At 35.8% G+C, this 15442-nt stretch overlaps 1 protein-coding gene across 7 annotated transcripts in view; it reads left to right on the top strand.

Annotated features, from left to right (window-relative positions):
* LOC105230569 (sestrin homolog) overlaps nucleotides 1-15442 on the top strand; it is a 63169-nt gene that overhangs the window by 24103 nt on the left and 23624 nt on the right. The window contains exons 1-2 of one of the 7 annotated variants that reach the window (XM_019991908.3): nucleotides 12819-13529; nucleotides 14869-15051. The exons of 3 other annotated variants lie outside the window; for them this stretch is intronic. The gene's annotated coding sequence lies outside the window, so the exon portion shown is untranslated. Of the gene's footprint in view, nucleotides 1-12816; nucleotides 13530-13571; nucleotides 15052-15442 lie in introns of those variants that run through there. 3 more of the 7 variants (XM_011211397.4, XM_049461376.1, XM_029552126.2) reach the window with 3 other exon arrangements.

Here is a 15442-nt window from a genome sequence, read left to right as displayed (position 1 = left end):
GAGCTGATAAGCCAAATCATATTTTTAGAATACAAATTTAAAATTTTTTTATTGGCGAATATTTAGTACACCAGTGTAATTTGGCTTCTAACTTGATAGTCTATATGCCGAGTCTCGTCTTGCCTCCCATTAAAACCGAAAAGTGAGTCAATGAACTTTATTTTGTTGTACATATGGGCGCTTACATTCATAATACCGTGCGCATATATGTATGTATGTATGTATGTACAAAGGAGGGACTAAGCTGTAAGCCGTGGCGTATGAGTGATGAAGTGGTTGAGCGGTTTTAGGGTTAGCATGAACATAGTTTCAATTTTCAAAATATTAAAATTTTTTCTTTAGAAGTATTCAATATATTTATAAAAATATTTAGTTGATATATCCTTGCCTTTGAATGCTAACAACATACCACATTTATTCGTAATTTGGTGGGGACGACTCAATAATAAATAGCTTACGGCTTACACAGTATGACCGCCAATATAAGAATAATAATGCTAATTAAGAATATTCTGAAACAGTTAATTACAACTCAGCATTCACTGGTACATTTTATCCTACAGAAACAAGTTGCACAGAGTATAATAGTTACACCCAACCTTAGCGCTTCCTTACTTGTTTTTTATACACGGTCATGTATAAATATATACATACTTATGTACATGTCTAGTAAATGAAACACAAATTAATTGATAGAAATATCCCAGAGAGAATTAGGGAAGCTAAGAGTATTTACCACCACACTTGATGGTCAATTAGATTATTATAATACACCTATTTATTTAAATATTGTGATTTAATCGTTTTAATAAACACAAAAATTTGAAAAATGACACAAGGGTGCTTTAGTATTGGCCAGTGCTGTATATATTCTATGCAAATATTATTTTAAATACCTAAGTGTGCTTTGTTACTGAAAAATAACCGAAAAATTGTATCCAAAACTTGCATGCCATTTTCCTTCAATGATTTTGATTTCATACCAAAAGTAAAAATAGAATGATATTGCAAATGGTTTCTTTTGAAGAGATTTACAGTGACGTTAATGGGTTTGTTATTCAAAAAGATGCTCGCCTCCATAGTATCGGTTCACAAAAAAGTTGAAATCGGTCATTGAACTTTTTAAAATATTGGATCTTTTTATATATTTTGAAAAAGATCTTTTAACGATTGACTTGGAAGAACAGAACATACTATAGATACCTGTCACATACTCCTATGGTTAAACGGTTAAATTTTTATACATACACGTATGAATATTCGATATGAAATACATAAATATTATTTGCAAACTATTATGATTTTTTAAACAAGTTCCACCATTGCCCAATAAGCACTATTTATACATTGATGTTTAGCTGGAATTCATTGAATTCTATCCTCATGTGTTATTATGAGAACCAATTCATAATTTTCCACAAGTTTACAATTCTAATCGGAAAGGCTTCACATTTGTCTATACTTACATACATTCTAATTGTTTATTTGATTGCCATTAACTTAGCTTGAGTTAAAAAGTCCAAAACTAGGATGGTTGAACAATGACATTGTCACGTCGGCTTCCACCCTGCGGTTAGGCGCATAATATAGTTTAAAAGTAGTTTTAATTTCATTAATTAATAGTTGGAAATATCTTCTGAATTCATTTTGATCAGAGTAAATGCTAGCACAAACTTGGGTTTTGTTCACCGTTTAGTTAATAAATACATATGTTCCTAAAGAAATTAAGCGTGAAATTTTCATATTAGTTAATCATTTAAACTATTTGCAACAGTTGTTATTGGAGGCAGCTTAGTAAAAGTGACTATGTACGAGTATTCTATTTTACTATACTTGTATTTATTTTGCAAGCAGCTGTTATGCGCCATATGTTTGGATACCAATATGTGCTGTTTGGACAGCGCTGCATTGTACAGGTTTATGCTACACCTTGAGAATGTGTGTTTTTACGCTTCATTTGCGGTGTGTATGTACTTACATACAACACTCCACCTGTTCTGTTTGCACACCAGTTTTGTGTTTTTCCCCTCCTCATTGGCTACTTATCTGTAGACTGATGTAGGACCGTGGCCCACCTAATTTTTATTGTAATTTATATTGCAACCAAATTAATTGTACAATATAGACTGATAGCCTATCATGCTGAAAAGCTGTTTAACTTGGTCAACACAATAACAAAAAACGTGCAGACGATAACCCAAACAATCACATTGACAGCGAAACTATTAACAGCGAAACTGGTGTTTGTTAAACAACAAATTCGCCATTCGTATGAACTCGCATTAGAGCAAACCGTTCATTTATTAAAATATTGAATTGGATTACATTTAATCGATTCATTAATCTAGACTGTCCTCACAGACTTTGGCAATTTTTAAAACAGCTGTTTTTTGATATTAAAAAATTCACATTGTTTAATACAATATTACAGTAGTATTTCGTTACAAAAATCTTCTTGTTTTCCTATTTTCCATTTAATGTAACAAATTGTCGGACTTCTTGATTTGGAAAGTCAATTGCCAGGTGAATTCGGATGCTTTGCTTTTAATTTATTTGTTTGTTTACACGTTTTTTATTGTTTGTTCAGATTTTTTTTTCGTAGTGTCAAAAACAGCTGTGATAACGTGATAAATTTTTGCACTGACAAACAGATGGCGCTAAATCAAAGTTTCCTCGGTGACTAGAATAAGTCCATCGAGTGGCACGAAAATAATTTAGTTTAAAGAATATTGATTATAATTACAAATAAATGAAGAAGCGATTATTCTAATATCTACTACCTTACATACATTCCGGCAATTGATATACACCAATAGATTCGCATATACTTACATATATTGTAATAAATAAATAACTGGTATAAATATATGTACATGCGACACAGTCCATCATTTGTTCAACCGTTCCAATGTTGTATTCATTTAGTTGGTATTCAATTGCTTTATTAGTTTACTGAACTTGAACCAATTGAAAGTTTAAATTAATATGTATACCCGTAGCAGGGATTGAAGCAGCATTTTACAGCTACATATGTAACTGATTGTTATAAAAAATATATTTGGAATAGTCCGAGGAAAGGGTTATATTATTATCTGGTATGACACGAGTGCCGTGAATAGATTAGTTTTCAAGCTAAGTATGAGTAACAGAAACTTTTGTCGAGCCTTCTCTGTCACTTTTAGTTTAATCGCTTTATCTGCAATATGTCATATTTCAAAACTATTTTTAACAACTTGCAAGGACAAAAGTTGTAAGTTTCAGCAAGATCATATTCCATGAACTAAATACGTTTAAGATTGATTCGTTTAATTTGTAGAAATATGTATGTGTTAAAATTAACTTAAGCACTTTAATGTATATTTACATATGTACATATGTATGTACATATGCAGATATGAGTGCTGGTTGAAGAAATATTCCTGTTATTCATTGTCTACTGATAAGCAATCCATGATGTAAATTTAGAATTGATAGTTTTTCGTGTGGCAACAAGCCTTTGTGTGTAATGCTGCTGACGCACATTAAAAACTCATAAATCAGCTAATAATTAATAACCCCGAGTTAGGCGATATACTATGCTAAGTACTTTATGTACATATGTATGTATATGTACATAGATTCGCAAATCTAATCCCAGCCAACCACGGCTACCCGCTTGTGACGAATATTTCAATACAACTACACAATTTGTCTCTATGCACTAACACCAAATATTTTTTGTTATATGATCACATGTATACGTACGTGAGTGGGTTAAATATTCGCTCGGCCTAAGACACGCTCTATGTGTTTATCCCCACGTTTACCACCATGTTACCCACTGATTATCTGGTTTTTTACCCGCTCTTGGTTTGCAGGGAATATACATATGTACATATATGTGTACAAATATAAATATGTACATATATACGAGTTCTAAGGAAGAGTTTGCTAATGAAGCCTTAGAGTTCCTAGTAGTGTTTGAATGAAGTCGGAATGACGGCGTTACTTCTGCAAATCTCTTTGTGACCATTAACTTATTCTAGGTATGGATAACGCTCATGCCTTATGTTATTTTATGTAAGTCTCTTTTTTATTCCTCTTCTTTGTAAAGGTCTAACTTTGATCAACGATGAAGAATATGGTAGTTAACGACAATAATGTAGATAAATATCTCTAAAATCTATTGCCGTTGGAAAGTTCATTGGGGTGAAAAACTGGTAACATTATTTATGATCCAAGTGGATAAGTCTTAACTGAAAAATAATCAATGCCTAATATCATAATTTAATAAATATAATCTGCGGGTTAGTGACCACTGCTTTCTTTTTAAAAGATTTTTAAAATACACCAATAAACGCCTTTCGACTATTTTTTCGAAGTTATTTTTTTCTTATTTTTTTGAACACCTCAAAATGAAGCTGTGGTTTTCAATGTATTGATTTTATATTTTTTGTTATGTATTATAATATTTTTCATCAAAGAATAATTTTTTGGCTATATTCGTTTTCAATGACAGCAAAGAGATATGCTTCCGAATTCGAACTTAATGAAATTGAAAGGGATCCTTATATTTTCACCATATTGTTGCAGCTCATTCTAGCAATTATATTTCCGGCAGAGGTTTGCGTTAAGTAAGATTAAATACACAATTTATATCAGGCGATACAATGTTAAACATGAATACCTCTGGGGATACAAGCACCAGTGATGGTTAATACCCATTATTACCACATTTTGCATAAAAAACTATTATGAAACAAAAACACTGTTGCCATTTGATTTTAAAAGTGTTAAATAAGAAAAATAAATATTTAACAGCGCTGAAGATAGTTAAGATTTACAAACTCATGCATATGTACATATGTATATTCTAATTTTAGTCTTATTTTCAAAAAAAGTTTCATACTGAAAACTTGATCTAATATAATGATTTAATTAAAAATATTTGGTTAGTGAATTCGTTTTGTTTACTCGTTAGCTCCAAAGCCTGCAAGAAGTAAAGAAAGCAGACGGCAAGGTAAATATGAAAGCGGTAGCTATCAAATGGAGTGTCATTCATGCGAAAATACATATGAACATTTTTGTATGCGTTACGTATTTATTTATTTGTGAGTAAATAGATAAGCCAATAATACCGTAAGGAATATGTACTATTATTTTCTATTTTTAGTATATGCAAGTATAACTTTTATTTCCAACAAATGCCCCTTACAAGCGCCAATATATATATATAGACAAGCAGTGTTCTTCTCAAATTGCTGTGTTAGTTTATAATGTCTAGACGATTTGTCATAACAGAGTTATAATTGTTATTTACCTTTATTTCTAATGACCGTACAAACTTGAGGCATTAGAAATCTTAGTCAAATGCGACAAACGAAAACAAACGTATAAACAGAATACATACATACATACAAAATTTATATTGGCATAGTATGGACATGACAGTGTCTTATATGCGGTTATTTGTAGTTTTTCTGTCTCTATAGCTCTGAAAATAATCATTAATATATGTACATATGTATCTTCGAGACTTATAATTTGATATTAAGCTATTAAGCGGAAAATAGAAAGATGCGTCGATAAATAACAGTAACGATCACTTTATTGAAACATTTATTTTCTCGTTTTTCCTTTATTATCGACAATATATTCTGCTGGTTTTACTTCAAGCACTTAATAATACGTTTATTTGTAAGTATATGTGATAATTGACGTCATGCCTTTTATATATTAATTTTGTTTTAATTAATTTCTTTGTGAGTGCACTCATATGTATATGCTGAGTGTCAATACTTAGCACCTGCCGTAGAGCGACTGTGAGCGCGTAGCCGCCAAAGAGTCCCATTAACATACATACATACATATATACTTATTGTATATATTCTCAATCAATTCCTGTATTACAAAGTATTTACATCACACGCGTTGCAAATTTCTCCCCCGCAAAGCGCTCCCTTCCACTGCACAATTCAGAAAAAAGGGGAGCGCCCCTCTTTATTTAGTAAAAAAGCTATATAGATATGTATAATAGATTAAATGCAAAATGTATTATAAACAATATGCATTTATTTGTTAATGCAATCAAGCTTGAAGGGTGAAGGCTGCCTTGCAACTTGCATATTTGCATATATCATAATGATATAACAGTTACATACGTTCATATATACACTTATTTTGTATGACTTTTGATGATCTCACTTAGAAGGCCTCTCAAGTCGTAAGCCTTGAAAATATGCAATAATCTAGTGCCGCAATTAGAAGTGCATTTTGTTTACATGTATGCGCGCACTTGCTTACTCACATAAGTATGCTTTTGTTGATTTCGTTTTGAAATAAATATTTGTAAATATTTATCTTAAGTGGTATTTCTACGAAAGCGTTTCCTACGAAGTGTGTTTTGAGGTCATTCACCCAGCAAATGGGCACCCCACGTTAATATAGATTAATAAATATTTATGAATCAGTGGTCGATATTTTATAAACAATAATATAGGTAGAGTATATTTATATTTGAGGCAGCTGGGTGCATAGTGTATAAAAATTAACTTGGGACTTATATATGTAAGGTTTTTTAATAGGGCACCACAGAAGTAGACCGATAGGGACAGCAAACGACGCAGTATTTTTCCCGCTCTTTTGACATTTATCTTCAGTGAAGTATGCCATTTCATCATGAAAAGATATACGATCCAATAACGAATCGAAATTATTAAAATTGACTGCTGAAATTCGGAGTCAGTGGCCTTAACTTTGAGAGAGGGTTTTTCAATAAAAACGTTACAAAAGTTTTTTTTTTCATAAAAAAAAAAACGGTTTGCCAAATCAATGAAATTCTTAATTCCTTTGAAAAATTCCTACGTACTCCATGAGTTCGGTGGGAAATGATGACAGGTGGGTTCTCCAAACTAAGGCAGGTTGGGAATTCTTGGAAAGTCCTATTTACATTCGTCAGTCCTATTTACATTCGTCAGTCTAAAATCGAATTTTCTGTTTCATAACTTTCCCTTCTGTTTGTGATAGTGAGAATTAGAAAATTGTTTTACTTCAGCGCGAGTACTCTTTAAAAAAGAACATGTGTAATAAAGAAATTAAAATTAATTTATTGCTCCTGCCAGTTTTATTTACAACAATCCGCCACATTACCAGCTAATGGTGAACAGTAGTTGAACATACGTACATACATATGTATACGCCAGTTATTTTATGCAAAACACAGTGTAGTCAATTATCTGTATGTATACAAGCACACATATTCCTAGTAGATAGTTGGCAAAGAGTGTTTCGAAAACAATAAAACACAAGTGCTGCAATAGTAATGGTTGGAAGCATGACAGGTTCAAGCTTGGTTAATTTTTACGATTTCCGGCTTTTGTCTGAAGGTTGTATGTGTACTTATACATATATACACATATACATATACATATATATATATCTTCTCCTTCTTTACTGGCGTAGACACCACTTACGCGATTATAGCCGAGTCAACAACAGCGCGCCAATCGTTTCTTCTCTTCGCTACGTCGCGCCAATTGGATATTCCAAGCGAGGCCAGGTCCTTCTCCACTTGGTCCTTCCACCGGAGTGGAGGTCTTCCTCTTCCTCTGCTTCCCGCGGCGGGTACTGCGTCGAATACTTTCAGAGCTGGAGTGTTTTCATCCATCCGGACAACATGACCTAGCCAGCGTAGCCGCTGTCTTTTAATTCGCTGAACTATGTCGATGTCGTCGTATATCTCGTACAGCTCATCGTTCCATCGGATGCGGTATTCGCCGTGGCCAACGCGCAAAGGACCATAAATCTTCCGCAGAACTTTTCTCTCGAAAACTCGCAACGTCGACTCATCGGTTGTTGTCATCGTCCAAGCCTCTGCACCATATAGCAGGACGGGAATTATGAGCGACTTATAGAGTTTGGTTTTTGTTCGTCGAGAGAGGACTTTACTTTTCAATTGCCTACTCAGTCCGAAGTAGCACCTGTTGGCAAGAGTAATCCTGCGTTGGATTTCTAGGCTGACATTGTTGGTGGTGTTAATGCTGGTTCCTAAATAGACGAAATTATCTACAACTTCAAAGTTATGACTGTCAACAGTGACGTGAGTGCCAAGTCGCGAGTGCGACGACTGTTTGTTTGATGACAGGAGATATTTCGTCTTGCCCTCGTTCACTGCCAGACCCATTTGCGTTGCTTCCTTGTTCAGTCTGGAGAAAGCAGAACTAACGGCGCGGGTGTTGAGACCGATGATATCAATATCATCGGCATACGCCAGCAGCTGTACACTCTTATAAAAGATTGTACCTGCTCGGTTCAGTTCTGCAGCTCTAATAATTTTCTCCAGCAGCAGATTGAAAAAGTCGCACGATAGGGAGTCGCCTTGTCTGAAACCTCGTTTGGTATCGAACGGCTCGGAGAGGTCCTTCCCGATCCTGACGGAGCTTTTGGTCCCGCTCAACGTCAGTTTACACAGCCGTATTAGTTTTGCGGGGATACCAAATTCAGACATTGCGGCATAAAGGCAGCTCCTTTTCGTACTGTCGAAAGCAGCTTTAAAATCGACGAAGAGGTGATGTGTGTCGATTCTCCTTTCACGGGTCTTTTCCAAGATTTGGCGCATGGTGAATATCTGGTCGGTTGTTGATTTACCAGGTTTACAGCCACACTAATAAGGTCCAATCAGTTTGTTGACGGTGGGCTTTAATCTTTCACACAATACGCTCGATAGAACCTTGTACGCGATGTTGAGGAGGCTAATCCCACGGTAGTTGGCGCAGATTGTGGGGTCTCCTTTTTTATGGATTGGGCATAGCACACTTAAATTCCAATCGTTGGGCATGCTCTCATCCGACCATATTTTGCAAAGAAGCTGATGCATGCTCCTTATCAGTTCTTCGCCGCCGTGTTTGAATAGCTCGGCCGGCAATCCGTCTGCCCCTGCCGCTTTGTTGTTCTTCAGGCGGGCAACTGCTATTCGAACTTCGTCATGGTCGGGCAATGGAACGTCTGCTCCATCGTCATCGATTGGGGTATCGGGTTCGCCTTCTCCTGGTGCTATGTGTTCACTGCCATTCAGCAGGCTGGAGAAGTGTTCCCTCCATAATCTAAGTATGCTCTGGGCATCGGTGGCTAGATCACCTTTGGGGGTTCTACAGGAGTATGCTCCGGTCTTGAAACCTTCTGTAAGTCGCCGCATTTTTTCGTAGAATTTTCGAGCATTACCCCTGTCGGCCAGCTTATCAAGCTGTTCGTACTCACGCATTTCGGCCTCTTTCTTCTTCTGTCTGCAAATGCGTCTCGCTTCCCTCTTCAACTCTCGGTATCTATCCCATCCCGCACGTGTTGTGGTCGATCGTAACGTTGCGAGGTAGGCAGCCTGTTTTCTCTCCGCTGCGACACGGCACTCCTCATCGTACCAGCTATTCTTTTGCACTTTCCGAAAACCAATGGTTTCGGTTGCAGCTGTACGTAAGGAGTTTGAAATGCCGTCCCACAGTTCCCTTATACCGAGTTGTTGACGAGTGCTCTCAGAGAGCAGGAGTGCAAGCCGAGTAGAAAATCGTTCGGCTGTCTGTTGTGATTGCAGCTTCTCGACGTCGAACCTTCCTTGTGTTTGTTGGCGTGCGTTTTTTGCTGCACAGAGGCGGGTGCGAATCTTGGCTGCAACAAGATAGTGGTCCGAGTCGATGTTAGGACCTCGGAGCGCACGCACATCTAAAACACTGGAGACGTGTCTTCCGTCTATCACAACATGATCGATCTGGTTGGTGGTTTTTCGATCCGGAGACAGCCAGGTAGCTTGATGTATCTTCTTATGCTGGAATCTAGTACTACAGATAACCATATTTCGGGCCCCGGCGAAGTCGATCAGCCTCAACCCATTTGGGGATGTTTCCTCGTGGAGGCTGAATTTACCGACCGTAGTGCCAAAGATACCTTCTTTGCCCATCCTGGCGTTGAAGTCGCCAAGCACGATTTTGACATCGTGGCGGGGGCATCTCTCATAAGTGCGCTCCAAGCACTCATAAAAAGCATCTTTGGTCACATCGTCCTTCTCTTCCGTCGGGGCGTGGGCGCAAATCAGCGATATGTTGAAGAACCTCGCTTTGATGCGGATTGTGGCTAGACGTTCATTCTCCGGAGTGAATGATAGTACTCGGCGACGGAGTCTCTCTCCCACCACGAATCCAACACCAAACTTGCGCTCCTTTATATGGCCACTGTAGTAAATGTCACAAGGACCTACTCGTCTCTGTCCTTGTCCCGTCCATCGCATTTCTTGGACGGCGGTGATGTCAGCCTTTATCTTTACGAGGACATCTACCAGCTGGGCAGCGGCACCTTCCCAATTAAGGGACCGGACATTCCAGGTGCATGCCCTCAAATCATAGTCCTTATTTCGTTTGCCATGGTCGTCATCAAAAGGGGGGTCTCTCATCCGAGGCTGTGTTTGCTTTTTCATTGGGGGTGTTTTTTTTACGTGGCGGGTCCCAAACCCAGCGCACAACCCTATGCAGGGGATGTTTCGCCTTCTCACGTTAGCTCGCCTTCAAACGGATGTTCTTAGGCTACCCAGAGGATACTTGGTCAAAGACCGGAAGTCGTGAGCTGCTTGAGTCATATGTAAAAGAATCGTTTCTGGCCACTCCCAAGTGAATGGCGATCAGAGAACTTTCCTCACTTGCGTGAACTTCTACACATGACTCCATCCTCCATACATATACAATATACTTATATCTAGAAAGATATTTTCATAAATTCATAGACTGAGATTTATACATATGTATAAGTATTTATACCCATACTTACTTGCTAACACTTTTATCACCGGATTACAACTGATATTTATATATTATATTATGATTATAAATGTTTTATTTAAAATCATTCATGGTTTGATTTTGGTTCCTGTTAGATTTATGTATTATTAGCCTAATTTCATAGACCATGTTTGTTAAATGTTAAGATCATATTTTACAAATGACCACTACAAACTATCAAATGGGTTTACAAATCCACCCACTTCTTTTCCTCGGCAGATACCTACGTACTATACATATACTCCCTTCACTATAACAGATTAGGTATATACCTGCTCAATACTATGTCCCCAGTCAGGATAGTTGCTTCAGATGTTTAAGTATAGTATATTGTTTTTGTGAAGAAGAATGGTACCCCGAAAAATGTAAAAGCAGGCAAACAATTGATTCGACTAAGTTAACTCTTTGATAATGGTAATCGCTATACGGTACAGTAATATGTACATACAATGTCATACATACTTATATTGTTAAAGTTTTCGAACACCGTAAATAGTGTTCGGCAAACAAAGAAATGATGATGTAAAGATTGAAATTGAAATGATCTTTTGAGAAAGAATTGACCTTCGCTCTATTACGTACTGCACTTCACAATAGATTGTCAATTAAAGAGACTATTTTCATTTTAACGATAATTTTGATGTTTTCTTTTTTGTTTTTCACTTTCTTATTTGTGTACCATAAATTGCACACTTACATATCTACAGTTCATACCCCGCAGTAAAACATTGACTAATTTTTAGCAAAAGTAACAAGATACAACTAAACTTTCTTGACTAAAATCGATCTACTTATGTAGTTAGAAAAATCGCAGATTGATACTAAGATTTTGACAGTTTTCATAAGGGAAGCCGACATTTTTTATGTGTGACAACCACGAGATTTCGGTCAGAAATACATCTAGGAGGGTTAAAAATGAATACATACTTCATAGTATTGTACTCTCGCAAATATTTGTATTTGAATTTTTCTGTTTTTATCAGGTTTGCTGGAGAAAATTTTCAAAAGATTGTTATGAGACTGATTCTTTTCCGACTAGTTCAATTTTGTCTGAAAGTAAAATGGTGTTCTTTCCAACCTATTTCGATGCTTGCAGGCATCGTATGAATGGTTATGTAAATTCATATATTTATGTAGATTCGTAAAAGTACATAAGCATTTACATGTGTGTGTATGTATCTATTCAACTGGTCTTCGATATGTTGACTTGTTTACATTTATGTTTCTTCCGCGCTCAAAATTGTTTACCAAATGCTTTGTATTCCATTAGCAGCCACCATTTTTGTTTTATTTAATTGCTTGTGTGTAAGTTTTCACTTTTGGCGATTCTTAGGGCGTAGCCCATCATTGTTCTCACTAAACAGATTTCTGATTTTTCGTAAATAAAGTGATGAGAATTACAGACACCGAAAACAACACACAAAAAGCTTGTTTTGTATTGTTCATACATTTCACAACAACAAAGATGCAACAAAACGAAAACAAAATACAGTGAAATGTAAAAAAGGAAAACAACAAAAGCGAAATTGTGCGGGTAGATCAATTATTTATTCAGCTAAAAAGCCCAATGAAAAACCAACAACAACCATATACACATATATGCATGTGTGTGTGCGCAACATATGTGAATGTGTAAGAATTGAGCTGCCTGTGCCTGGGTTTTCACATGGAAATTCCTGTTGCTAATTATTGGGAAATTCTCTCCTGGTCGCCCATTACGTTAATACGGGCGACAAGAGTCCGACTCGAGTCTAGATCACAATAATATAATGGTACGCTAATTTTTATCTTCCATCCATCCACCTTCTACCCATTTTTCTGCTCACTATCTTCAGTGCTACCAACTTTTGGTTTATTTTAGTTAAGTTTTTTATTGTGAATGGCTCAAATAACAAATTAAAATAAATTTTTTTTTTTTGTATTTGAAAAATTAAGATTTAAAATTCGTTGTAGTAATATTTATAAAAAAAATTATGACTCCACTATGAAAGAATCGTAACGTGCGTCAGAAAACATGTAAGCGCAGGGTTGTACCACAATGAAAACGAATACCGAACTAGGTAGCAGCTAACTATAACGAACTCGAACATAAAGCATGCTGACCGCGAACGAACAACACTGTGTCGTTCACAAACAACGAGTTTGGCCACCAAAAGTATCCGTGTGTGAACAGGGTCGGATGCTACAAGTATATGTATGTTGACTTTTTAGATACGCGCGCGCAAACAATAGCGGTCGATTGTAGCTGCACGATGCCACAGAAGAAAACACTAAATGCGCCGAAGCCCTTTATTCGAGCACGCTCGCATTTGCCTCGGCGATAACCTAGTATTTTTTCGGCACACATTTGTTTTCGAAAAGTTTTCAGTTGGCTCATTCTTGTTTCAGACCGCACGCGGTAAGGTACGCACATCGAAGCACTCGGGCTCGCATCGTACGTTCCGCTAGCGTAGTGTAGAAACGCGCGCGCACATAAACAAATTAGTCGATCGATCAAACGACGATTATCAAACATAACGCGCTACCTAAAACTGAAGTCATATACTCATAGAGCTACATTTGACTATAGTGTCAACAAAAGTCGTCTAAACTCCCGCGCGCTCTCACTTCGACACCGCGCGTGTGCCGCTTGGCAACGCGTCAATTGCGGACACTCACGCATCGCTCATAAATTGCAGCTACTTTATTGTTATTCTTGTTTTACGTCGCATTTGTTGTTGCGCTTATGCGTAGGTATGTACAAATGTATATATATTTTTTGTGGTGTTGCCTACGATATTTTGTGATTATCGCGCGCATTTATTTTTGGTATTTGACTTGAAAATACGCGCCATAAAGTAATAAAACAATAAATAAAAAGTGTATGAAATGTTACCAATGCAAAATATACATATGTATGTATACAACCAAACTGAAATTGTGGAAAAGTGTGCGATAAAAAGTGTTGTTAACAAAAAATTAACGCAAAGAGTGAATTACAATAATAAAAGTATTTTGAATTCTTAAAAATTATAAGGAAGCGTAAAAAGTTAAAATTTTTAATGTTTTCGCACTAGCAACAAAAGTCTAATTAAAAGTGATTTAGTACTCATATAACAGCGGAGCCACATATTTGAAATGATCTCAACATGAACGTGGCCAAACAAGCAGCTTATATTGGCTATTATCATCAGCGCTCAGTTTTATAATGCATTTTTGCGAAATGATTATTGCAGTTTTTGTTATCAACCTCATTTCCAAACCAAAATTTGAAACAACATTAGGATTTCTAAGCTTTTCTTCCCTACAATTTTAGCCCCTATTTTTAGCGGTAGAGCATAGTAGCAAATAATCGAGGAGTGAAATTTGTTGTTATTTATTTATTGAATTTGTCACAGTTTTCATTAAACAATATATAATTTAATGTATAATTTTTATTCATTCATTTTTCATTTTTATCTTTAATTATAAATGTGCTATACTAAATTACGCTTGGGGTCCTTAAATAATTAATTTTTATTAGTCATATGTACGTATGTTTGACAAAGTTACTCTGCTTCTCAAAACAACATCTCCACATCTCCATCTCCTTACAATTCTATTTTGAGATCTGAAGCCACAATACGAATCTAGATAATTACTGTATAGATAAGAGTGCTGATAAAGATGCAAAACATAGTCAAGAACACATAAGCGCTCAGCATAAGCTGAACATCAGTTTAATCATCGTAAATTTGACATGTTTTATATTTCAATAACCGATGACTTACCGACTAAAGGCAACATACTTTAGGAATTGACATGACAGTTTGACAGCATTACTTAAACATTGTTTTTTTTTTTATGTTTTGTGTGAGCTGACTCTGGTTTTACACCAAGTGAATTTCAAATGTGCCTACATAGTTTGTGTTGTGGACAGTGTGTAATTTTATTTGAGCAAATGTTAAATATGTAGGAATTGTTATTGTGCAAGTTATTATAATACATATAAGTGGAATATAATAATCACTATGTAAAAAAATGCAAAGCGAAAACCATATTAAGTAAAGAGGTATATGTAAATTCTATATTATTAATATAAGTATTTGGGCAGGTGTATTTAAGTTTGCTCAATTAAAGTGAAGCGTGCATAAATATAATTAATAACCTCTTACTATAAATACAAAGAAAAATAAACAAAACTTAGTCAAAAACCAGTTTCGTTTCATATTCAAACCGTTATCAATCGTCAACCACTTGCAATACCGTTAACAGTAGTCTCTGCATTGGAAGTGAAGTAAGTAACTAATGTACATTTTACATGCATTTCTACACAATAGCTTGAAGAAAAATAGAAAAGTTAATATGACAAGGGTAACTTTGATCTTAAATTAAACATTTTGATTTAAATCTTATTCAGTGCTCTTATTTTAAGTAAAGCAAATGCTTTCCAACTACAATTGCTAACTTAAATGTTATATTATTCTCACGAAGTTTGAGCGTTCAATTATTTATTCATGTTTAGGTATTGAAAGGGAATTGAGTTTTATCAACCGCGTTAATTTTTAAGGATGGTATAAATGAGAAATCCACTGACACAATTCAGAAAATCTCTGTTATGCAAGTTTATGTACATACTATGTATGTACAATATATTGCATTTGGCAGTTTTTATGGAGAAGAAACGC

The sequence above is a fragment of the Bactrocera dorsalis genome, unplaced genomic scaffold, assembly GCF_023373825.1.
Source record: "Bactrocera dorsalis isolate Fly_Bdor unplaced genomic scaffold, ASM2337382v1 BdCtg026, whole genome shotgun sequence".
In the NCBI taxonomy this organism is placed as follows: Eukaryota; Metazoa; Arthropoda; class Insecta; order Diptera; family Tephritidae; genus Bactrocera; species Bactrocera dorsalis.
The sequence above is the reverse complement of the archived record's forward strand: the minus strand, read 5'-3'. Positions and strand labels throughout refer to the sequence as shown.